Here is a 25,311-nt window from a genome sequence, read left to right on the forward strand (position 1 = left end):
GCTTTAAATGTAGACTCTCGGGGCTTATCCTCTGAGGCTCTTATATATTATGTCCAAGATGGCCCTAAGAAACTCCATTTAACATGCATCCAGGTGATCTTCATACAAGTAGGCCTGAATCACATCTTGAGAAATATTGTAAAGCCAATTATTGGTAAACTGGCTACTGTAGGTAAGGATATCTCAGCATTTTATCTAAATAAATTGATAAAAATAGTTTTCTTTAAAATTTCCTTTTCTGCCTATGCCTCCATTTCCTAACTAAATAATTACTTTTCTAAATTATTTTGTAAATGAATGTTTGAGTGCATTTATTTCCTTAGAAAAAAAAGAAGGTTAAAAAAATACAGAGCTTTTGTGTTTACATTTAAAAATGAAGAGAGATTAGACTTTGGAAGGCTTTGCCAAGGTTATAATTCACAATAGAGTGAGATAAGATGTGGGTTCAAGTACCATCTATGGCACTTATTAAATTTTAGTTGACCTTCTAATCTTCAGTATCCTCATCTGTAAAATAGGAATCATGATATATATCCTATAGAACTCCATAAAAATTAAACACAATTATATATGTATATATACATGTAAAGTATACATATATATGTATGTATGTGTGTAACTTAGCAAAGTACTTGACCCAGAGTAATCTTGTATCTTCATTGCAATCATTAAGGGACTAGAAAGAAATGTTAACATCTTTGAATGCCTTTATCTACCTAGGAAAATTAAAAAGTGGCTTCTAACCAATCTCTCTAAGCAAGCCTCCTAGTCTTTCTTAGAAGTAAAAAGAGCAATAAACCAGAGGAGAAAAAAGTGCCACTTAAAGACGGACAGGCTGCAACTCTGGAAGGAATGCCACTGGATGGCATTGCATGTGGCTAAATGTGCTGAGATTGGCGGGGGCCCAGTGGCACCGCCAGAAGCTCAGATGGCAGGAATAGGGCGGTGCAGCGCTTCAGGGTAAAGCAGATCATCTGGAACTGTCTCCTTTTCCCCACCCATGTTTGCTCTTGCATATGCTACCAGATTTTTTTTTTCTTCTCACAAATAGCCCCGTGTCTTGTTCTGAAAAGGGACAGGTGGATAATATAGCTGCAGGAACTAAGTTATTTTCTTCGCCATCAGTACAGTTTGGGAAGAAAATGTGCAGCACACACAATTTTGTTATGACATACTTCACAAAGTGTGTTAGCTGAAGAATAATACTTTTGGTTTGTTTTTCCCAGATTAGATGTCCCCATCCCCCAGCTCCAACTCTGCACCAGCAGCCGTCTAGTGTGACACAGATGGGGACCCGATCAAAATGGCTGCCTAAGCCCTCATTTGCAACGACAGCTGTAGTTAATGAGGGCCAGAAGGTGGGTGCAGGCGATGGAGTGATGATTCACAGAATTGCAACTCTTCCTGGGGTCAGAACTCTTTTCTGCTGCAGTGACTGCTGGTCTTCTTGCTCTATGGTTTTGAAGATAGATGTTTGGGTTCCTGCAAGTGTGTGGGATGATCAAAGACACCCCCTTTCCTCTATTATCAGGATTAAAGTCAGCATGCCAAGCAGACGATGACGCAGAGTGGATGTGGTCATCTGAAACCTTAGAGAAGCATTTTCTCATAGAATGCGAATAAATACTGAAGGATTTATTTTGTAAAATGTTTTCTTCATAGAAAACTTTGCAAAAAATGCATTTATTTTATGTACTGATGGCCCTTCCTTTGTGGAAGTTTATGACATGATGACATAATTCATAAAGATGACTAAAGGGTAACAATGGGATAACTTGAAGTAAAAGTAAATTTATAGCAAGTCACTGCTGTCTTGAGATGGATAATTAAGAGGTTGCCTTGACGTGACTACTCATAAATTTATCTGCCGCCTGGATTAATGCTGTGTGTCAGGTTACCACTGACCTCCTGCAGGGCTCTCTGCCTTTTCAGTCACAGGACTTTGAGAACTTGGTGGCGCCCTCTTTCCTGCTTCTTTTCCTCTCTATCCCTGGATGACGCTTGTTGTATGAAGGGTGACGATTCCTCCAGCACTTGGTTTCAGGTTTCTAAAGCTTGATACGCAAATATCTGGCCTCAAAGCTATGAACGTCTCAGTGTTTTATCCTATAAGCAGGGAATAATTTTACATTTCCCCTGCACACCATATAGGGTTATTCTTATTATTTATAAGTTAACATTTGTAAAGCACAGAGATTCTTGAAACAAAATGATAAATAAATGTTTAGAAAAAGAAACAAACAACAACTCCCTAAATTTATCCAGTGACAGTTTGAATATGTGGCATAAACCTGGGCTCAGCTCCACTGTAAAATCCAATACATCCTTTTGACAGCCTTGAAAATGTTAGGAAAAATTCATATTTTGTTTTTCTTTTCAACTGCTGTGTTACCTATGGACATGAACTCCTCTGATCTGTGGTACACCTAGGAGATGTAGGGAATTTAGCATTCCATAAAAGAATCAATTCCTCAAAATTTCTGACTATATTGCACAGGTTCAGATCATCTGATTAACATTTAATGATTATGTAAACTAAATTCACCTATTCCTCTATTGAAATTTGCTCATGACTTATCTCTTAAAAGTTTTCTAAGTCATGACACTTCGTGCTAATTTAAGTTTTTATTTTCATGACTATTCTCTCTGTGTTCCTAAAGGAACAGACTTTATTTTTCATTACAAAGATTAATATACATTTTTTTTAACCTGTTGCCTGGAAGATTGTGACACTTCTGCCATGGTGACATTTTTAAATTTTTTAATGTAAAAAATGAGGTATCTTTGTAAAATGTAAAATAATCACATTTCTCCCATAATTTTACCTTTTCTTATTTGTATGCAATATTTTTACTCCTGACGAATGAATGAATCAAAGCAAGAATGTTGATTTATCTCAACCAAGGCATGTTATACTTGAAAAGAACAGTGTGGATGGGTCACATGAGTGGAAACTCTTAGAAAAAAATACAGAGATTGTCTTCCAGGTTTGAGTTCTGTTTTGAGAATCTAAAAATTATGAGCTCAAGTCCCAAAGTTTCCATATGGAGGAAGTTGGGACAAATGAACTTTCATTGTTGTTTTTCCTCCCACCCTTGTGATATGAACCTGGCCTTTGGAAATGACCAGTGGCAACTCAGCATTGCAGTAGTGACGATAACAATCAGGAGAGTGACTTCCAGGATGTCAAAGTGACTTCACCTCCCCAGATCTCCTGTTCTTAATGGTGGCACATTACCTTTGATTTCAAGGAAAATCTTCAGGGAATTGATGTTTTCTTTAAACTTTTGCCTCAAGAATTTCAGGATCATTGCCTTATTATAATACTTCAACAATAAAACACATCTACTAAGATTGCATGTAACAGGGATAGATTCAAAGTCCTTTCCCTGACATTAAGAAACAATGATGTAAATTCAAGATGGGAAATAGATGGCTCATTAGACTTGTGTGTGAGACCATTCACAAGCTTTTCATTTGACTGTGATCTCACAGACACTGGTGTGGCCGTAGGCAAAAAAAAAAAAAAAAAAAAAAAAAAAAATTCCACCAAATTAATTATCTTGAGGTTAAATTCCTATAGGATTTTACTTACCCTTTCTTTATTCATTTCTCATTTTACTGTAATTTTCTCAGGAAAGGTCATTTCCTCATCACTCCTTAGGCTTCCTTCAATTTTCAAGAAAAAACAAACTAGGTCTATTCAACCTCCAGGTCAGGATAGATTGGATTCCTGGTAGAGTCATGCTCCAGGCCTTCCTCCCCATCTCCCATCCTCAGACATAAAACCAAAGACCGGATTCCTGGTCTCTTTCTAGCAGGACAGAGGAGAAGTGGGTCTGCTGGCAAGATCCATGTGTAGGCTGGGGAGTAAGCACCTCCCTGGGGGGTCACAGGTGTTAGTTAACCTGTTACCTAGTCTAGTGGAACTCACACTTTTGTGTGTATAGAAATCACAAGGAAAGCTTGTTAAAATTCCTGGACCCCACACTCAAGAGATTGTTTCCGTAAGTCTGAAGTGAGGCTTAGAATTTATATTTTTAAAAATATATAACCAAGAAGATTTAGTGTGTTCATTCATTTGCTAATTAATTCAACATACATTTTTGAGCAGTAAATATGCCCTGGGCACCCGTCTAGGATACAGCAGCATCACTGAGGACATAACTGTGAACAAGATGGACAAAGAGCACATCATCGCGGGATTTATATTCTACTGTAGGGCTACAGATTTAAAATCTCATAAATAAGCAAATAATAAACTTTCAAACAGTGACAGTGCTACCAAGGAAAAAAAAAAAAAAGCACAGTGACAAAATTGTAGCAGAGTGTGTGCTATTTAAGCTAAGGTGATCCGAAAACAGCTTTCCATACATGCTGTATTTGAACTGAGGACTCAGTGATTAAAAAAAAAAAGCAAGTGTGCATGTATGTGTGTGTGTGTGTGTGTGTGTGTGTGATGAGTATGAGGCATAGAATGTACAGCAAGTGCAAAGGCCCTTGAGGTAGGAAGAGCCTTAGTGATCCTGAGTAACAGATAGCAGGTCATTATGGTAGAGCAGGGTTTCTCAAAAGTAGAACTACTGATAGTTTGATTTACACAATTCTTTGTTGTGTGGGGATTCCCTGTGCACTGTACGATTTCAGTAGCATCCCTGGCCTCTACCCACTAGATATCAGTTATACCCACTCAGTTGTGACAACTAAAAATATCTCTAGCCATTGTCAAATGTCCCCTGGGAGGCAAAAATCACCCCTAGTTGAGAACCACCATAGCAGAGCTAGTGGGAGAAGGAGAGTGGTAGGAGAGGGGGTGATGAAGCAGAGAAAGGCTAAATCACATAGAACTGGATAATCCATAATCCCTGGATCTTATTCCAAGAGAGTCTGGAAGTCATTGGAGGGCTTTAATTAGGATTGGGGGAGTGATATAATCAATTTATGTTTTCCAAAGGACACTCTGATGGTAGGTGGGGAATAGAGAAGGTAGAAAGTGGAAGCTGTGACTACTGAAGAAGTACAGCAGACAGATGGTGGGATTGAAATTGTGTTTAGCATCAAGGATGGTAAGAAGACATTGGATTCAGAAAGCATACTGGAAGGAGCCCTAGGAGAACTTTGGGTTGGTGGTAAACCACACTTGGAGAAACAACATTCTTGACCTTTGCTGCTCAAAATGGGATCCACAGATTCCCATGGGCTTCACCTGGGAACTCAGATGTACCACCCCAGGCCCTACCCAAGACATGCTGAGTCAGAATCTACATTTTAGTAAAATCCCCTGGTGATTGCTCTGTATGTCAAAGTCTGAGAAACCAGCTCTAGGCTAGCTTCACATTTTATTTATAAGAAGAGAGATGCTTTGAGAGGAAGAGTGGTCTCAGTTGACAGAGAGAGTCAGGGGCAGTCAGAAGCAAAACCCACTTTTCCCATCTCCTGGTTCTGGGTCCTCTCCAGCAGCCTCTTGGTAGGATAATCTCCTGCTAGAGTCCTTTCTTAGCCAGAAATTGCATAGAACTTAATTCTCATAGATCAAGAAAAAGTCACCCTTCAAAAAATAAAAGATTGAAATTCCTCCAGGGAAGAAGAACGACAGACCCATGGTATCAATTTAAAGCAAGAAAGCGTTTAAAAACCAATTACCAAGCTGTGTTGCTGCTGCTCACAGGGCTGGCATCTTTTCCCTGCTCAGAGTGTTAACATTGCGAATACAAAACAAATCCCTTGAAAAATGATGCCAGGATTGGAGTGTGGGCATTGATGATGTGGCTTTGAGATCAGACCCTGCTCAGAGAGCTGTTCAGCTGGTGTATTGGGTGACGGGAATCTTCCAGATCACAGGCGGCAGAATTTGCAACTTGAACCATGTTTCTTTTCCCTCCATGTCAGTTTGTGTTCCCTTGGTCTTTGTCATCCTCTTCTCTTGCTAGCCCAGACTGGCCACTTCCTCATCCCCAAGGGAAATGGACCATTTGTCAAATTCTCTTCTCCTCAAAACCTAAAGCGCAAAACAACTACTGTCCCTTTTGGCAGCTCCTGCAGAGCTAATATGCTGTGCTTATCCCAATACGTGAGCCCCATCATATCACAAAGTAGAGGGCCTGCTTTTCCGGATGAGCTTGAGGCAAAAGAAGGATAAGAAAAGTAATTCAAATCCTCAAGGCTGCCTTTCATTTGACAAGAGACAGATCTCTATCTCTAAGTCTTCGGAGTGTGAGGGCAGCCCTGCCTCCTTGGAAACCTGGGTATGATTTGGTGAACCCCTTCTGCAGAGGGGCTTTTCCGATTTCCTGGATTTAGCAGGTTTATAAAGGGTAGAACACAGTATGAACACCGTGGTTGGTGGGCAGAGAGATGACCACAGGCTCCCATGGGAAGGAGGACAAACTTGAGTGCCTTTTGAGGGCTGGATGTGATACCCGTACCTCTCTGCAGGGGTCTGGCCCCCGAAGCACACAGCTTCTGTCATGGCACGCTGACTTCTGCTACGAGCAGGTCCTGACAGGGACATGTGGAGTTCCCCAGTGCTTCTCCCTAGAAAATGAAGCCGGGCAGTGATGCAGGGGTGTGTTGTGTGTGTGTGTGTGTGTGTGTGTGTGTGTGTGTGTGTGTGTGTGCTGGGAAGAGACAAAAAAGGAAAAAGAAGAGATTAAATCATGGTTCTGAACACTCAGATATTTACACAGTATAGAGGGAAAAGAGAGTAGGATTTGAGTCAGATTTTCCTTCTGTGATTGGGGACTTTGCCTAAGTCATTTTATGCCCTGGTTTTGTTTCTGTCTCCACCCACTGAGAAGAGCAGAAATCTGTGATTTGTAGATTCCTCAGTAAATGCCCAGCCCTATTCTAGAGCAGGTTGTAAGTGCCACTCACTCTATACTCACAATAACCAGCCAAGACAGGGACCATTCTTCCTTTTTTTGCAGATGAGGAAACTGAGGCTTGAGAAGGTTAAGTAAACTTTTTCCACACCTCAGACAGGGTTAATGGGGCCAGGACTCCACCCCGGGCTGTGTGACTACAGTTACCATGCATCAGCACCAAGCCTCCTCAAACCATGATGCCCACCTCGCCCTACGTACGTCTGGGGTCAGCTGAAGCACAGGCGGGAAAGCATCAGTGTTAGCTGCCGTCATTCAAATAATTCAATATTAACTTACTTAGTCATTGAGTATGTGCTGTGAACTTGGCTCTATTCTACATAGTACAGTTAGCCATCACACATGGAGAAGGGGAGTGAGAAAAGAAGCTATTGGCTCCTCCCTCAAGTAACTTACATTTTATCAAGTGTTGGGAAGAAAAGTAGTGTATCCATATAGCAGGTTCATGACACCAGAAATCAAGGACATCCCACACGCTCACCAAGTGAAACTAAAACAAAGCAATGGCTTATGCAACTGCTGTTCTAGTGGACGTCATTGATGGTGAGTTCTAGCACCAGCATTTAAAAGTAGCTCTTGATAGTCACCGCAAAACCCTTCTATCTCTCATCCTCTCTCTCTCCAGGAAATTTCAAGGCAAACACCTGATACTGGTATTTTAATTCTGAGATAGTATGCAGTATTCCCAATGCTGCAGTTTAACAGATATAGTCTAGGCACTACATCATACTAAATGATGGTTTATCCAGTGTTCATCACGTGGAAATGCTACTACTCGCAGTTGCTTCTGCGCTTCAGTGGTACAATGATAATTGATGTTCACAACGATTACCCTGAGGCTGTGCAAGTTCCTAAAATGCTTTGTAGATCATAAAGGGAAGAAAAGATGAAAAGAAAGGGGAAAAAATGAAGTTTCCATTGGCATATTTTTGCATTATATTTTATCACAATAAAATTCTTTGAATATCAGTAACCAGTAATAAAACACACGATAATATCATGGATCCCAGCACCTCAATTCCCCACTATGCTGAAACAGGTAATTCTGTGCAGACATATGTTTAGTATCTTTTTTGCACCCTAAAACCCTGCATGTCTGGCTATGAACAACTGTAAAGGGTCACTCCATGCATTAGTGTCCTAATACTGCTATAACAAACTGCCACAAGTTTAGTGCCTGGAAACAATAAGCCATTTCTAGAGGTAAGAAGTCTCAAATGGGTCTCACTGGGCTTAAAACCAAAGTGTCAGTAGAGCTTTGTTCCTTCTGGAGACGTTAGGGCAAAATCTGTTTCCTTGCCTTTCCTAGCTTCTAGAAGCTGCCTGCATTCCTTGGCTCATGGCCCCTTCCTCTATCTCCATGCCAGCAGTGTAGTATTTCCAAATTTCACTCTCTGTCTACAATCACTGCTCTTGTCATCACATCTTCTTCACTCTCACCCTCCTGCTTCCCTCTGATAAGGACCTCTATGATTACATTCGATCTGCACAGATAACCCAGACGAATCTCCCCATCTCAAGATTGTAACTTAATCACACCTGCAAAGTCCCTTTGGCTAATTACAATAACATATTCACAGATTCTGAAAATTACAATATAGCTATGGGGGCAGCATTATTCTGTCTACCACATTCCCCTTAACAATAACTCATTTATCACAATGTTTTCTTTCTCTATCATTTCCCTTTACTTTGGCTTTAAATATTTGGAAGCAATAGCTTCTTTCCACATATGATGAGTAGGGTGACCCTGGAATGAAAAATACCAAAGTTCATTAAGATTGAAGGAAGCAAGTTCATACAGAATCTCTATTTATATTTGACCAAGGGGGTCAAAGCCAGCAAGAAAAGGGCAAAGCAGACAATTATCCACTGTACCACATACGGTCTACTGGCCCTTATGCTCCCCAAATGGGAGTTGCTTAGACTTCTGTTGCTTAAACCTTTAACTTAAAGATTAGAACAACTTGGAGTGAGGGCCATCAAAGGAAGGAAGAAAATGATGGAGAATATTTTCCTAGTGCCAGACAGTGGAGAACACAAGAGATCAGGAAGGAGAAATGAGGCAGAAAGCCATGCTGAAAGAAGCTTTGGATGCCATCTGACAGGCCTTTTGAATGTGCAGGTCTGGCTTCCTGCCCAGCTGCACCATGCACCCTTCATCCCTCTGTGCATTGCTAGAGAAATAGAAAAGCACATCCTTGGAAAAAACATCCCAGTGCAGCCAGAGACTAAGGGAAAGTCATAATTAAGGTTACGGGAGAGACACTAGCCAAGGGGTAGTGGAGGTTACAGCTGTTGTGGGCAAACTGTTCATACAGAAAGGAAGTTTGCACAGGTTGAGCCAGATGGGGCTTCTGTTTCTCAGCTGTAGACAAACGTCCTCTCTGCTAACCTTTTGCCCTAAACTCACACTGGCAGCTCGCCTCTGAATCATGTTGCATATTTCTTTTTTTACCTCACATTTGAGTGTTTTATAATTCTTGCTATTTGCAAAACCATGAGGGTTTAAATAGGACATCTAACAGATCCATTATAAGCAATGTCTGAAGGAACAAGATGTATTATTTCACTGTGTTCAAGCCTGGGTAAAACAGAGAGAAAATTGTCTACAGCTAAAGCACTGGGGAAAAGGAAAGATGAAAATGTGTCATGCTTAGCTGGGTTGTTTTTCTTGGTTCTTCCTATAAGCATGGTCACTTGGGAATTGGTGCCTTTGCACACAAACCAGACCTTTTTCCATCAGAAATTTTCATGGAACAACAATACTAGCAACTATCTTTATTAAGAGCTTAAGAGGTCAGGCTCCGTGGGAAGTACCTCATGAACATTATCTCTTTCATTTCCGCAACAATAATGAGAAAGTCATATTATGACCCATTTTTTTAGGTCATCACATGGCTAAAAGAAGTCATTTTGCCACAATCACACAGTTAGCAACTCATATCTAAAACACAAACGCAGGTTAGCCTACTTTCTAATTTTATCCTCTTACTAACAAACATAGCAACGTTTTGTGTTTTTCTATAAAGCCCTTTGTCTTCATAGGTAAATTCAGAGAATTGCACAGTATTTCAAATCTCTTCTCTTCAGATTGCTTGATAATAAAGGAAAGGTCTCATTACATTTAATTTGAATGTGGCAACACTTGGAGATTCCCATACTCTGCCTTTCAAAAGTCATTTAGTTTTGTTCCACTCAAATTTCATTATTCTTTAATTTTTTTTTCCTCTGCAAAGCAGACTGTAGTGGGTTGAATAGTGGCTGCCAAAAAAATATGTTAGAAGTCCTAACTCCCAGAACCAGTGAGTGTGATCTTACTTGGAAAAACAATCTTTGCAGAGGCATTTAATTTAAGGATCTCAAGATGAGATCATTCTAGATTTAGGGTGGACGCTAAATCCAGTGACTGGTGCCCTTATAAAGAGAAAAGAAAGGGAGATTTAAAACATCCAGATACAGAGACACAGAAGGAAACGCCACGTGAGGACACACGCAGAGACTGGAGCTATGCCGCCACGAGCCAAGGGACGTCAGGAGCAACCAGAAACTGGAAGAGGCAAGGAAAGGTCATTCCCTAGAGACTTCAGAGGGAGTGTGGCCCTGATGACACCTTGATTTTGGACTTCTGAATTGCGAAAGAATAAATTTCTGTTGTTTTAAGTCATGATACTTGTGGTAATTCACCGTGGCTGCCCTAGGAAACGCATATACCAATATATTTTGATGATGAAGATATCAGGATAGTTTGGTGAACGTTACAAAGGGAATTGTGTGGTTTGTGACTACAACTGAGTCTCAGGAATGCAGCTTTGTACTTTGGTTTCTTACTGCTGTAAACTGAGACATCACAAGGTATGGGAATATTTATTTTGAAAAACCTAAAAGTTTCAATAATATTAAATTCATATAAATAGTATAAAAATATGTGTATATATGTATATATCTAAATGTATATCTGTATAAGCAAATGTATATAATATGAATAATGTAAATATATACAGCCTTTGTATCACTTGTTATATGTTTGGTTGGTTTCTTATGAAGGGCCAACCAGAAGAAAAATTCACATAGAGACTCTATTAATATCTGGTAGATTTTAATCTGTTCCCGATCAAAGCCACGAATGCTCCTTGGCAATGGTCTCAGGTCCAGTTCTTAATTCCTAAGTTATTGCCCATTGAGCTCTGGGCTTGGGTTGGGAATGGATTCTGAAGATTCATGGACTCATTCATGGGATAATTGGCCAGGAGCTACTATGAACATTAGCAATTACAAATGCTGAATACCTTGGACATGGCTGGCATGGAGTAGAAATTCCAGCATTAACAATAGTGGTTGAAATTAGTGAGGTTGTTACTAGTGACGGCAACAGTAGTAGCAATAATAGTAACAGTAATGGTATGTGTGGTGAGAAAAGATCTAAATTGTCACTTTCATTTGTCCAAATCTTGTGAAACGCTCTCATTTAAGATAGAAGCACCCAAGAAAAAGAACCAGCACCTTGTCTTGGTGTTTCAGTACATACCGAGAATCTGTCCCAACACAGAAAGGTGCTGCCTGAGGCAGCTGAGATTTAAAAAAAAAAAAAAAAAAAAAGGATTTTCTGGCTCTGCTAAAACAACTCTAAGCCTATACCCATAAGAAGACACTATTTAGGATCAGGTCAGAAGCAAGAAGATGTGCTTACAGGCTGGCCATTAGTAGCAGCCCTTTATCCCACCCCCAGTCATCAATCACCCACCCTTACACAGCAAGACAGAATAAGATTGTGGGTCACGGCTGCTGGTAGACACGTTCTTGGCAGAACCACACGGTGGACAAGAAGCAGGTCTGAGTGAAGATTCACATATATACTTAAGGGTGTAGCAACAGGGCACAGTGGGCTCAGCGGAGCCCCTGAGGCACTCTGGCACCCTGCTCTGGACACCTCAGAGTGCTTAAACGTTCCTGGGGAATGAGCTCTAGCAACAGGCAGCGACAGAACTGCCAAAGGCAGATCGTTACAGCTGCTCACACTATAAAGCTGATTCTCCTTTCAGCCTGCCCTGCGTGTGCTACAGGAATGACCAAAAGGGACATGCTTCCTACTGCTTCTTTGGCTTTCTGGAGAAGGTATACTGAGGTTTCTTCTACCCATGGGACATTCGGACTCAGGGAGGAGAGCAAGCACTGCTATTGCCTTCCCATTTGGTCTCTGGATTACGGCTGCACATCCTGAGTCTCAGAGAGGATTTAACTCCAGGATGTATCCAGTCTTAAAGAAACGTGAGAACAGAGGCATTGCAAGTCTGTGACCCAGGATCTCAGAGAAAGACAGATGAGCCTGGAGTCCATATGCTCAGCATCACGAGATCAGACACTATATGCTTCCAACTGAACTGTGTTCCCTGAAAATTCATATGCTGAAGCCCTGCCCCCTGATGTGACCACGCTTGGAGATGGGGCCTTTGGGAGATAATTAGATTTAGATAAATTCATGAGGGCAGGGCCCTCGTGGTGGGATTGGTGGGATTAGTGCTCTCACAGTAAGAAGTACCAGAGAGTTTGCCTGTTTCCTCTCTCTCGGTTGTGCACACACCAAAAGAGGTCTGGTGAGCACACAGTGAGACGCCAATGGTCTACAAGCCAGGAGGAGAGTTCTCACTAGAACCTGACCATGCTGCACCCTGCTCATGGACTTCCTGCCTCCAGAACTGTGAGAAAATAAATATCTATTGTTTAAGGTCCCCAGTCTATGGTATTTTATTATGACAGCCCAAGCTGCATGATATACAATAGTGACAGTTAAAAAAAATAAGTGGGCTGACTTAATTATTTTAAATAAGTGGGCTTGTAGAGGTCATAACAGATGCAGCCAGCAGAGTACCACAAGTATTTACTTCTGTGAAAATAAAAGATGTCCTCCTCTTCTCTCTTCACAAACAAAAGGAATCCACCTGTCTTCTCCCAAATGGCTCCTAAAGTAAGCTGTCTAAATTCCAGAGCTACTCAAAGAACTGCCTACTTCTGTGTCCATACCAAAGGACACTAAGCTGTGGGCAGCCAAGTCCTCAATACCACACATTTTATTTCAAATGACTTTTGTTCTAAGGGGAAAGTGTGAAATTTATAATTTGTTGCAATTGAAAGCAAATTTCTCATGGCTTTATTTATTTATTTATTTTGGGGGTAATGAGGATTTTTAAAAATACAAAATGTATCTTGTATTATCCCATGAAGACTAACTTTCTGTAACTATTTTCCTTTCAAATCCATCATTCCCTGATCCAGACCTGTCTTGCCACAGGCAAAACAGCATAAAGCTTCAGTGACCAGACCAAAAAAATTTTTTAAAAAAGACTGATGTCATTCAAAGACTGACATTTCAGTTTTTATTACCAGAATACCTTGAAGAATTAGATCTGATTTGCATTGATATTTGCCAACTGAATTATTAAAGTTTTTTTTTCTTTTCTTTTCTCTTTCCCTCATCAGATTTTAACACTTTAGTCAACAGCAGACAAAGTCACAGTTTAACAATCATGTGACTTCACTGAGCCTTCTGGGCTTTTGAATTCTTGATCAACTTGAGAAAAATACCTCATTTGATACATAAAATGAAGATGATGGCACATTAAGAAAATGGCAAGTTTTTTTTTGGTAAATAAGTCTGCTTCTCACAAATGTTTAAGTGACATGGGGTAACTGCATTGGCATGTCTTTTGTGAGCAGTGTGACCCCATTTGAGTTATCTATTGAGGTTTTTCCGTTTTATTAGAATTAATTACAGCCTCAATGTGCTGGGAGATTTGAAAATGAACATGTACGCCTAGAGAAGGATGAGGATTGCAGAAATGTATGCACATTTAAACTGATATGTTAGCCTCAAATATTATTAGACTGTAGATGGAAAAAGACAAAGTAGGAATTTCTGTGCATTTGTTACTTCTGAACCTCTTCATCTAAAGTGACAGAAATGCTAACCATAGAGATGTGATAGTGCATTTATACACTGCATAGCTTAAAACACACCATACACACATTAACCAGGTCATCTCAGTGTTTCCTACTGATTTCATGATTACAGAGAATCTCAAATGTTCCTATACTTGTGCTTACTAAAAATAGCACACAATTCTACCTCAAAAAGATGTCTTTTCTTTAGTGCAAGAGTTCTATGAGTTCATGGTGCATCAGAATCATCTGGCAGACTTGTTAAACTATACACAGCCTTGGACACCACTCCTAGAGTTTCTGGTTCATGTGGGTCTGGCCTGGGTTCTGATAATTTGCATTTCTAACAAGTGCTTAGGTGATGTTACTGTTGCTGGTTTGGGGACCACACTCTGAGAAGCACTGCTCTGGTTTTACTGCTTATTTTGGTCAAATGGAGTGCTTCACAGTTCTGCAGTCAGTTTTTCCACTACGTAACCAAAACTGACTGTCATGTAAGTCTATATTTTGCTTTGCATAATCTAAGATAATGGTAACATCAAAAAGCCCTTGGAAACGCTTTATCACTAGTAAGTCACTTTTATGTACGCCATCTCCCTTGAGACAACACAGGAATCCCGCCAGGTAAGCAGGCATTAGATTATTCTTATTTCACAGATGGAAAGTAAAGAGCTTAAAGGCCTTACCCAAAACCCCTGAAAAGTAAATGGTGGACAATAAGACTTGAACTCAGAGTTTCTGACTGGAAATTCTTCACTCTTTCTACCAAGTCATTCTTCTTAATCCCTTAAATTTCGAGACTGCTTTATACTTTTCAAACTACTTTCATATTCATTATCTCATTTGATCCCTCAAAGCAACAGCACAAGGCAGGCAGGGCACATATTATCATCTACATTTTGTAGATAAAGCCATTACAAAAGATGATGAGAAAAGTGGCTACTGTCATTCAGACAGTATTCATACACTCAACTAAAATTTTCCTGCAATATTTAGCAGCTGATGTAGTAGATAAAGCAACGAATGGTTCCCGTTTCCAAGTGATAAATATTCAATGGCCCAGTATTGTAACCCCATCCCTATCCTTACACCTTTTATTTTTTCAGTTTTCTTGGAAAGAATATATTTGGAAGGAAGGCAGGTAGAGATGAAATTTAGGATTGCTACTTTAGTAGGAAAGAGGAGAAAATTCTTCAATTTCTACACTTTAAATACTAAGGAAAACAGCTTTCTCTGCATACAAAGACTCTCATCTCTAACCCAGGGCTTTTCAAAGCTTAATGTGCATACAAATCACTTGGGGATCTTGATAAAATGCAGATTCTAATTCAGTGGGTCTGGAGTGGGGCCCAATATTCTGCATTTCTATAAAGCTCCAAGGTGATGCCAATTCTGTTGATCATGGTTCAACCTTGATAGGCAAGGAGCAATCCTAGTTCTCAAAACTGTAATTATTTTTACTATTCTCTAAACTATCTCTGAATCTCTAGAGTGAAAGAGAGAAATTAAAATATAAAACCCTATAATAATATTTGGTGAATACTATATACATTCTAGGACTTCCCCAGGTGTTCCTTTGGGCTAGGCTATTTATAATATCCCAGGAGCTTCCAACCTATATTGATCTTGAGATCCAGAGATTCAGGCTGAAACTGTGGTCCATGGTCCAGCAGAGCCAACAATATCCGGGTGCTTTTTAGAAAGGCAGAGAATTTCAGGCCCCGTCCCAGACCCACTGAATCAGAATTTGCATTTTAACAAGATTCTCCAATCTGATCACTTCTTTAGATCTTTTTGCTCTTCTGTGCTTACAAAGTCATCATTATGTCATGTGGCTCGTCATCTGACTCACTGAGAGGATTCACTCCCACAGAATCCCAGAATTTACCAAAAGAGATGATTTAAGTGTGGGGTGAGGCAGGGAATCTGTATTTTTTAAAACTTTTGCCTCTAGTTAATTCTGATGATTGGCCAGATATGGAAATCCATTTGATTATCTACTAGTGGAGGTGAAAATTATGCTACAGGTAGCTATAGCCAGAAGGGATGGTTTATAGGCATCACAGGAGATATTATAAAACGTACAGCTCTGTAGTGGAGGTTCTTTTTTAAGGCTGACTCAACCTGTGAACTATTCTCTATGACCAGAAGCAGGGTGGGCCTGACCTCCTGCCACACAACCCCCAACCCCTACTAGAACACTAATTCATTGGTGTGACAGTGTTGAGAGATTTCTTACCACATACTTTTTTTTAAAAAAGTACTTTTCCCAGTTACAGAAAGCTGCAGCAGACATTTTACAGTGTATCTCACAGAAAGACAATGTCCTATATATTTGAGATACATATGATACAGTAAAGCAAAACTACAGTTTTTGAAGATTCTCTTCTTAAAGTCTAAACTTTAAGCAGGTCCTAACAGAGTCTGACATTTATCTAGAGTAAGTAATTCATTTATTAATTCAGTAAAGTTTTACTGAGCACTTGCTCTGTGCTTGGCATGGTAATGGGACTAAGAGCATGTAGGTGCCTGCTTTCATGAGGACAACGGTAAAAAGATAAACAATCAGGGCAATTACTAAACATGATAACTGCTGAGGACAAGAACAATTTCTGATAATAAATTAGTGATAAAGAGAGATAAAGGGGCTGATATAAGAATGTGAGAATTTCAGAGCATTTTCTCTTAGCCCAGTAGATACTGATGAGAGTCCAACAGAAGCAAATCAGCATAACACGGCAACACAAGAAGAAACAGATCTGAACAGGACCTGAAATTTCCAAAACCTTCTCAGTAAGAGAACAACAAAACTATTAGTTGGATAGCCTTAGTTACATGTATCTATTGTATCATTTGCAGTTTGCCTTCTAATCATTCATGCTTTAATGACTTATCAATGAGTATTTAGTTTACATTTCATGATGAGTTATTTCCCACCAATACTATTTTTATAAAGCCCTTAACTGAATAACTCAACTGATTGAGCACTTATAATATGCCAAGCAAAATGCTGAGAATACACACAGAAGTAGGACACAGTTTTTGCATTTTTATGGATCTTATAATCTAGAGATTGCATATAATTAAAATGCAATTTTATTACTTCTATTATATGGCTTCCTGTAGGGAGTGTCATCTTGAAAGTCTTGCAAAAAGAAGTTATACTGGCAAAATGATGATACAAGTCAGATGAGAAATCATGTTTCAAGAAGAAAATCAGGATGTGTAAAGGCCCCAAAGCAAGTGGACAAGGCATATTCTTGAAATATAAATAGTATAATTTACCTACTACATTAAGTTGAGTGATTACAGGAAAATAAGTTGAATGAAGGGCTTTGCTATGCTTATTTTGAACATTATCCCAAAGGCAATGGGAAATTGGGAAATTAAGCAGGAAAATTAACTCCACCACTTCTAAATTTAGAAATAGTATTTTTGTAGTAGGGGTAAATATCTAGCAGCAAGAGGCCCAACTGAAAAATTGGAGACATTGTTGGTTTATCTACATTGTGACAATAACAACATGGAGAGGGGAATGGTGGCTATTAAGAAGGTAGACTCAAAACCATGTGTCAAATGAATCATTGCTGGGGGACAAGAAGAGAAGGAAGCCAGGATCACTCTCAAGTTTCTGATCTAGACAATTTTTATCTCCCTGAGCATCTATTTGAACTTGTTCCCTGTCCCCTTTGCTTCTGACCACCCTAGGAAAGCATCTTTATTCATGGGACCTCGGCTTTTCCCTCTTAGGAAAGGCCTAAGTCAGACCTACTGTGACATCTCATGAGGAAATTTAGGACAAACCTTACCTGACATCCACAGTCAAGTTACCAAAGTTAATTGTGGGAAGTCCACAGGAGTCACACAACCTATCCCTGACTTCTTCACGTCTAAGTGAGCCATAGCAAATACGTTGTGAGTCCCATTGTCTCTTCTATAATGGTTTGTTTGGCTCCCAAGTAAATTAACCTGTACTCACCTTAATTAATTTCATTGTGTTTATATCTGCCTATTTCAACAATTTCACTATCACTTTGATCTTTTTAATATGCTTATTCAAGAAACTATACTTTACTGTCTTCTTCTTCTTTTTTTTTTAAATTTGTATGGTCCTTCTGTTACTGTTCAGTGGCTCACCCCTGAATATTGCAGGTCATTTTTTGGTGTCATGGTACCACCATCATCTGAAACGTCAATTTCATAAAAAATAATAATCATTGAAATTTACAACCTATGGGTTCTCCACAGCTACAGTTTAGTAAAGTATTACCTGTTCCACAGCCAGACTCTGGGAAGACTATCCCCTGGGAGAAGAAGCATAGTCACATAAATAAACCACACTAGAAAAAAATCTCTCCCTAACAAGATGTTGTTGTCATGCCCTTTTGAAATATGAACACCTCAAGTGGGTATGTTGAGATGTGATGCAATATAAGATTTAAAATACTAAGGTTGGTCTTGGTGAGAGCATTTAAAAAATCTCCCTGGTTGCTGTGTTGGAATGAATAAAGATGGCATGGAGGTTGTTTACAATCAGATTATCAGTCTCCTTCAAACTATCACTATAGAAAGCTGATATATGGATAAATAATAATTAAAATAGACGTTAAAATATCAGTAATAGCTAACAGTATGCTAAGAACTTTGCCTACATGTTCTCTTTTAATTCTCATGATAAGCCTTGGCAAATAATTTATTTTTAGACTTACTTTAAAATTAGAAAACACAGACTATTTGGAATAATGGCAAAAATATTTGAAGTCATGAGATGCTGAGAGATGTAGGCTCTATTTCTGTTCTACTAGGCCATGTGCAAAGTTTGTGATTAAGCTATTGCCCCTGCCCCCCAACACTCGAGCTTCCAAAGTGCCCTGCAGCACTTCAGTCCAAGCTAGTCCCCCAAGGACACATCTAGAATGGCTTATATCTCTTCAGGAAGAGTATCTGGGGTTCTGATGACAGATCTGGGAAGGGGTAAGAGTCAGGTGCTGGTGGTGCAAAGGCATTTGCACAACACTCATCAGAATGGCCAGCACATCTGGTGGTGGAAATCCTCCCATGGCTTAAAGGTTGTCAGTGTCAGTTATTGTGAGTCCCTTAAGGATTTTTAAGGTTTAGATGCCAGTAATCACGTGGTTAAATTTTGTAGTTTTCATTTTCTAAATTACCCATTTGTTTTAATGATTAAGTTAGTAAAGAAGACTGCATTTACTTGATTAAGCTATTATGAAATTATATGAATGGGAAAAGAATATGCTTTGCCCTAAATTTAAGAAATTCACACACAAAAATAACTGTCTATATACTTGCGACACTGGGAAAGTGTATATGTGAGTATATAGTACACTGTATATTTAAAACCAATATCCAAGTAAGATTCTGAAAGGAAAGTATGGTGAGACTTATCCTTATTTTTCAGCCCTTTGAAAAGAGAAACCAGGAACGTTAAAAAGTAAAAAGAAATAGTGTGCCCAAAAAAGAGATTTAAACATTTAAAAGAGAAGCAGCATAACTTAACACCAACATCATGGCTTCACAGAAAGATGCTGGCCTGGATTCTTAAATGCAGTATTATCTACACTCTTTCTCTGCTGAGGACACTCTTCCCTCCCCTGTTTTCTTGGTCAGGTCCTATTCATCCTTGAGGTCTTAGAATAAGCTTCCTCAGGGGAGATTTGCTGGCCTTGCAGATTTTGCTATATAGCCCTGTTTTATGGTCTTATTGAATGCTATAATTTTTCTTTACACTGTATAAATCTAATTAAGTGGTTATTCATGCATTTATTAGTTTAATGCTCTGCTTTCTTGTGGCACTGAAAGTTCCCTTTGTGCAGCGACCATATCTGTTTTGCTCCTCATTCTGTCCTTTTCCAGAGTGAGTGTTCTAGAAATACTTCTTGTCAAAAGGGCAAATTATAATCAAGATCAAGATTAATCTAAATATAATTCTGTATTGGTGGGAGATATGTTTTCAAACTAATATACAAGTAAGACAATGAAAAGAAAACATAGCAAGATTTTTCTTTATTTTTCTGCTCATGAGGGATAATGAGAATATTAAAAAATAAAAACTGAAAGAAATAAATAAAAGCAATAAATAGAATAAGTTGTTATTCTTGTATAATTGATCACTATATAGTCAAGACCCTTTATCTGCAAAATGCAGAGGTATGATTCTTTCACATCCTTATACTGCCAACATTGACTTACAGAACCTTCTGGAAGGTCCCAAAGAAGTTCCTAAAACCTCAACTGTAAATCATGTATTCTCTGTGTAAAATGTGAAGTCATGCTAATTCTAACATGCTAACTGAAAAGAGCAGGTGATAGTTACTTGCAACAGGTGCTTCTGGAATTCACTGTAACGAAATAACTTTAGTTTAACATTATATATTTCTCTCCCATGAGGGAAGAGTCTAGACTGGATATGTTAATACCTGGGTGAGTTATAAAGTTAGAAGTAAGACAGACAGTGCTATAGCATTAATGGAGTCTAAGAGTACTATCAGGCAAGGATTCAAACTTGGAAATGAATTGAAAGAGAATGTCTGACCAAGGGGTTAAAACCCAACCTCCAATGAGAAAGGGGATTTCAGACTCTTCAGAGTCCTCTTAGTTCTTCTTAGACCAATGTTTTTCCACTGACCCAATCAAAATAGAAAATATGTCTTTCTTTAATTGAAGTACAGTTGATGTACAGTATTATATAAGTTACAGGTGTACAGTGCAGTGAGCCACAATTTTTAAAGATTATACTCCATTTACAGTTATTATAAAATATTGGCTATATTCCCTATGTTGTCCAATATATCCTGTAGCTTATTTTTTTAATGGAAGTCCTGAGGATTGAACCCAAGACCTCATGCCTGCTCAGCACGCATGCTACCACTGAGCTCTACTCATCCACCACCCGTAGCTTATTTTATACGTAACAGTTTATACCTGTTACTCCCCTACCCCTGTCGTGCCCCTGACTCCTTCTCTCTCCACACTGGTAATCACTAGTCAGTTTCTATATCTGTGAGTCTGTTTCTTTTTTGGTATAGTCAGTAGTTCGTTGTATTTTTTAGATTCCACATATAAGTGATACCATACAATATTTGTCTTTCTCTGCCTGACTTATTTCACTTAGCATAATACCCTCCAAGTCCTCAAGATTTCTATACACAGGGTTGGTGTCAAATCTGGTTTCTGGCTTGGACAAGAGAATTGTACAGCACTTGCTAAATTCTCAGCCTAAGGAGCTAAGTTCTCAGTGTACCTTTTGAATGTTGCAGGTATAAAAGGTTACTGAGGATGTAAAAACCTTTGTAGAAATGAAGTGCATAGAAACTGTGTAACCATGAACAATCCTGACACCACATGAGGCACACTTGAGAAAGGGACTTCTCTGGAATGTAAGAAGAAAGATTTAAAAACAAAGTTAAATGAAGATAGGAGCTGCATTGCTCACAGAAGGGAGATCAAACACTCCATAGAAAATACATGTTACAGTGCAATTGCCCTCTGGGAGTCACAGGATTATGAAAGTCTAACTTAATTAAGGGAGAAAATAGGTCACATTTAACAACTGCATATGTGACACATCATTTTGACTATACAGAGTAAGTGAGGAGGAGAGAAAAATTAAGAAATCAGAAATATAAGGCAGGCAACCATGGGATGCATCAATCTCTTCTCCTCCATCTATGTTGGGTATATGTTTTGATTTTGTATGTATTAAAAAATCCACCATTTTTCTAATTTCCCTCTTTAAAAATATTTGCAGTGTACCTGAAAAAGAAATTTCAGGTGTCAAAATTTCAAAAGAGAAACAAAATGACCCAACCAAAATGTTTTTTTTTAAAGAACTGAATTAAGAGATAATAAATATTCTTCTCAAAAAAACAAAACAAAACAAAACAAAAAAACAACATCTTGCACCTTCTTTCCTTTCTCCCCATCACGTCATCAAGTGACAGGTAATCAGATACTTGTGAACTCTGCATGAGATCTTCCCCCTTTCAGGGCTCAGTGTCCCTGTGGGGTCGAGCTAATTACAGGTACGTTTCCTCAGCAAGGCAGTCACACTCTGTACAGTTGCAGGTACAATTAATAATTGAACAAAGCTAGCTTGAGTTTTTTGCTCGTATGGCCATGGGTTGCAGGTAGCTTTGTTGCCACATGGGGAGCAGAGCCTCTTCTTTGAGTGTCTCCCGAAAAGGCTTTGCATTATAGGCTGAAAAGGATCACTCTCTGCTTGCAAATTTTGAAAAGGGGGAAAAAAACCACACAAAACAAAAATTCTAGTTTCCTATATAGAATAATAAAGACAAATTCTCTCTTCCGTAACCAGGAATATGATTATGATCAGGTGGTTATTTAGGTCAGATGTGAAAGAGATGAAAGAGTAGGCTTGAGAATTAATACCAGGTGTAGGGAGAACTGGAGTCTGCCCTTCAGGCTGTGAATGTAGCAGGGGGCTAGTTTTGCATGTGCCAGAACAGCATTTGACCCACAGAGAGGGCCTAGATAGAGGATTATAGAGGAATGTGTTCCTTCCCTGGAGATGTCTTTAGAAACTTAATGGAGGATATCCCCAAAGCCCCATGGGGTCATAGATGAGGGCAGAAAATCCTTGTCCTGTGCCCCAAGCCACAGTCTTGAGCAGGGGTCTGTAAACGATTCTGTAAAAGGCAAGATAGACAATATTTCAGGCTTTAGGGGCTAAGCCATACCTCTTGCAACTGAATTTTGCTGTTTCATTAAAAAAAAAAAAGCAGCCATAGATAACATGTAAATGAATAAGCATGGCTGTGTTTCACTAAAACTTTATTTATGGGCTTTGAAATTTGAATGTCATATTTTTTGCATGTTACAAAATAGATTTTTTTTTTTTTATTTTTAACTATCTAAAAATTTAACCATTTAACCGTTTAAAAATTACTCTTAGCTTGCAGGTACTAAGAACAGAGGCAGATTGGATTTGGCCCAGGGACTATAGTTTTCTGACCCCTCGCCAGACTACTGGGAATCCCTGTGTGTACATCAATTTCTCTGGTTGATTTCGAAGTCTCTAGGGTTCTCTGAGTGTATGTAAGTGCTGTCTTTATTCTGGAATATCTGGCTTGCCCTTTGGTCTTTCGATGATTTAAAACATCATGGATAACCAGGTTGTTCAGGGGTCAGATCATATGTTTACTTTCATTAGAAAGTTTTCTAGAGTTAGCCATGAAGATCTGAACTCCTAGAACAAGTCTGTGAAGAGTGTCTTGAAACTCTGGTTTGATCTCATTGCTTTTCTGAACTGAGAGGATACAAAAGAATATATTTCTAGGTTCAGTTCACCAACAGCATTTTTCCTGAAAAAAAAAACTATTTGCTAGTCAACAGTGCACCAAAGGAATAAAGTATTTTTATTAATGAAGTTCTTTCCTTGACTATAATTTGAATATAATCTAGCTTCCTTCCTTTCCTTTCTTTTATCTACCACTTATTTCACAAAAATTAAGAAATTATAAATAATCTATTTACAAACTTTTGAATTACTTATAAAAGGTGAAACAATATGAAAGTAATGATAAGAAAACAAGACGGAAGCAAGAATGTGTCTGTATATGGATCTGACGCCCTTAAATCCCACATAGTTTGTTTAAAGTCCATTTCATTAACGTCTAATTTATATATGATTTCCTCTATTTACAGATCAGTCATAAATTTGGCTCTAAGTTTGGTAATCATCAATACAATGAAGGACTCGTGATTATTTGTAAAAATTCATTAGTTCACTTCAAAAAAACAAACCACTGCTTAGAAAAATGACAGTCAAAATATTGAGAACAGAGGAAATTCCTTAAAGGGTCCATTCAGAAGAAACTATGTAATAGAAAGAACAATGTCTCAGAAACATTACAGAAAATGCAGTAATTTTAAAGGGTATCTTGTTAAATAATATATTTAAAGATGTGCCAAAAACTTTAAACCAAATTGTCATTCAGTAAAAGCATTTCTACATGGGACAGGTCTAGGTGGTGTGGGATTGGAGGTTAATATAATTCCATTCAAGTAGAATATGCTCTGGAGGCTTAAGTTAATCCAGGGGAAAGGTATATGGTATCTAGAGGTTCCTACTTCAGATAATCCTGCATGTGTATTTTTCCCATGTGAGGTTTCAAATGGGAATGAGATGATACGCGTTTGAGGTTGATCTCCCAAATAAGTGCCTCATTTATTGCTTTTATATTTTATCAATAAATGATAAGTTGTATGCGTGAACAATAAGAATGAGTTTTGAATGACATTCTCTTAACAAAATAGAAGTCTCTAATAAGAATAGCTGCCTAAATAAAAGCCCATTTCATAGGCTGGTTCAAACTTCACCTGATAAATTAACTTGAGGGCTAATATGAAATAGAGGCCCATATTCTCAGACCACAAAATACAAAAGTATTTAAAGATGCTATAACCAAACACTACCCTGGCCTGGACTTTTAGAAATATCTCAGGATAGCTCCCATTGTATATCTAGCTTTGCACAATAATTTTTCACAGTGTTTATTTCAAAATTAATATGTTATTAACTAAATCTCTAGATATTTATATGAGGAAACTTTAAGAGAATATCAGATATAAATCAGTTAAATATTGGGGGCTATCTACCAAAAAAATGAAATTTTATAAGAATAATTGACCCATTACTCCTCTTTCTGGAAAAACTAAATAGCAGGCCCCATTCTACAAATATTGTGTCATTTTCAAAGGCATCATTTTGTGTATAAAAATGTAATCTGTGGAGTACGGGAGGATGCATGCAATTAATTCTAAAGAATTTGGTAAAATCTTTAAATGAAGCTCAAAAGGCAGCAAGGCCTCAGAACTAAGTTATAGTTATGATGGTGGGAAGGGGTAGAGGAGGATGCAGAAGACATTCCTGGGAAGTGATTTTCTGACTTTTATTGAGTTAGCCTCAATAGATGGGGATCCATGATGGGCTTATGCAGCTTAGTCCCTGACTGGTGCCCCTCCACAGAGCCAAATACTGAGAATAGCATATTAGAAATCACAGACAACAAAAGCGGTCATAGAGGGAACAGATCCTAACATAATAAAAAATATTTTTTATGACAAACCCACAGCCAACATAATACTCAACAGTGAAAAGTTCAAAGCCTTCTTGCTAAAATCTGGACAAATACAAGGATGCCCACTCTCACCACTCTATTCAACACAGTATTGGAAGTCCTAGCCATAGCAATCAGACAAGAAAAAGAAATAAAGGGGATCCAAATTGGAAGAGAAGTAAAATTGTCACTTTATGTGGTTGACATGGTACTATATATAGAAAACCTTAATGACTGCATAAAAACTACTAGAGCTGATAAAAAAAATTTAGCAAGGTAGCAAGATACAAGGTTAACATACAGAAATCTGTTGCATTTCTCTCTACTAATAGTGAAATATCAGAAAAGTAAACAAAACAAAACAAAACAAAAAACCTTCCAAAATCATATAAAAA

General features: G+C 38.5%; 1 protein-coding gene across 3 annotated transcripts in view; it reads right to left on the reverse strand.

Moving 5' to 3' along the window:
* LSAMP (limbic system associated membrane protein) overlaps window positions 1-25,311 on the reverse strand; it is a 571,849-nt gene that overhangs the window by 164,618 nt on the left and 381,920 nt on the right. The window lies entirely within an intron of this gene.

The sequence above is a fragment of the Camelus ferus genome, chromosome 1, assembly GCF_009834535.1.
Source record: "Camelus ferus isolate YT-003-E chromosome 1, BCGSAC_Cfer_1.0, whole genome shotgun sequence".
In the NCBI taxonomy this organism is placed as follows: domain Eukaryota; kingdom Metazoa; phylum Chordata; class Mammalia; order Artiodactyla; family Camelidae; genus Camelus; species Camelus ferus.